Below are 1,576 nucleotides of genomic sequence, written 5' to 3' on the forward strand. Positions count from 1 at the left end.
CAACCGCTCTCCCCCTCCCCGCGGCTGTAGGGGCGTGGCTCCGCCTGGCCCCGCCCCTTCGGTGCGCCCCGGCGCGACTGCTATTGGCTGAGGGGGCGGTGACGTAGGGGGACTGCGGTTGTTCCGCGGGGCCGCGTTTGCGTCGCCTTAAAGGGGCCGCGCTGGCGGCAGCCCCGGCAGCGGCGCCGGCCCCGCCGCACCGCACCGCGACCCCCCCCACCCTCCCCGGGCTGCCCGAGCGCCCACCGGCACCGGGGAGAACCGGCCGCTCCCGGGAGGTTCCCGCCCGGTAAGGAGGCTCCGGGGGGTCGATAAAGCGTGAGGTCCGTACCGGGGCGGCCGGTACCGGGAGGTGCCCACGCCGGTGGGGGTCTCCGCTGGCCGGTAACGAGAGGAGCCCAGCCGGTAGGAGGCTCCGAGGACCCGTCCACCGGTTGTCGGCACCGGGAGGCGCCGATCCGCTACGGCTGGTGGCGGGACCGGGGGGTGCCCGCCCGGTGGGGGTCTCCGGTACCGGGAGGTGCCGATCCGGTAGGACCCCGCGGGGGAGCGGGGCGGCTGGTGCTGGTACCGGAGGGTCCCCCCCCCGGTTGGACTCTCGGGGGACCGGTGCGGAGCGGGCAGAAGCCTCCAAGCGCCGCCGGTGCATGAGTCAGCCCCGTTGCGGTTGTCGCCGGTACCGGAGGGACGCGGGGAGCGGCCGTGCGTGAGTCGGCACCGCTCCCCGGGCGGCGGGCGGGAGGCTCCGGTACCGGAGACAGAGCAGCAGCCACCGTTAGCCCCGCCACCACCGACCGCACCGGGCTGGCTCCCGGCGCCGGTACCGCGGGGGGGGGGAAGGTCCGGCACCGCGGCGGGGGCGATGCGGGATCCGCTTTTGGATTCCCGCAAACCGGCCCCCGAGCCGGTCCCCGCCGCCCGCCGGCCTGGGCGTTTTGGGGCCAAAACCACCTGTTTTAGGGGTTTTCTTGCCCTTGGGGAGCCGAGAGCTCCGGGCGCGGCGGGAGCCCGTGGCTGCGGGAAAGGCGGCGGCGGCGGCGGCGCCCCGGCAGGAAAAATAAACATTAAATCGTAATAATCATAATGGAATGTCCCCACTAACCCGAGGTGACCGGCCGCGGGAGAGGCCGTTCCCGCTCCCCCCCGCCCCTTCCCGGGGGATCCGGGGGGAAGCGGGAGCCGGGGGTGAGGGGGGGGCACCCGAGGGACCCCCCCGGGCTCTGTTTTCTGCTGGTTTATTATTAATTTGCTCATTTGCTTCTGCCTCGGGAACTGTCGCTGTCGCTGGCCGGGGAGGGGAGCGGGGCGGGTTTTATTCCGGGAACGGGGAAATCGCCCCCGGATCCCGGTGACGTCCCGGGAGAGGTTTTCCCTCCTTGGCTTTTGGGGCGGTGGGACCCTCCCCTCCCCCTCCCTGTGCCCTTAACGCTGCCCCAAGGGCCGGGGAACACCTCTGCTGAAGGTCAGTGGTTGGGGTTTGAGTTAAAATTAAAAAAAACCTAAATGTGGTACACATCAAAAACATCAATTTTTATTTTTTTTAAAGGTTAAAAATATTCTAAACAGGCAAAAGCAG

The 1,576-nt window shown here is 69.7% G+C and overlaps 1 protein-coding gene across 4 annotated transcripts in view; it reads left to right on the top strand.

The window, feature by feature from the left end:
* The window catches only part of PHOSPHO1 (phosphatase, orphan 1), an 11,888-nt gene that overhangs the window by 4,205 nt on the left and 6,107 nt on the right, over window positions 1–1,576 (top strand). The window contains exon 1 of one of the 4 annotated variants that reach the window (XM_014959026.1): window positions 189–289. The exons of 1 other annotated variant lie outside the window; for it this stretch is intronic. The gene's annotated coding sequence lies outside the window, so the exon portion shown is untranslated. Of the gene's footprint in view, window positions 1–188; window positions 290–1,446; window positions 1,463–1,576 lie in introns of those variants that run through there. 2 more of the 4 variants (XM_014959030.1, XM_014959029.1) reach the window with 2 other exon arrangements.

This window comes from Calidris pugnax, unplaced genomic scaffold (genome assembly GCF_001431845.1).
Source record: "Calidris pugnax isolate Ruff unplaced genomic scaffold, ASM143184v1 scaffold335, whole genome shotgun sequence".
Classification (NCBI taxonomy): Eukaryota; Metazoa; Chordata; class Aves; order Charadriiformes; family Scolopacidae; genus Calidris; species Calidris pugnax.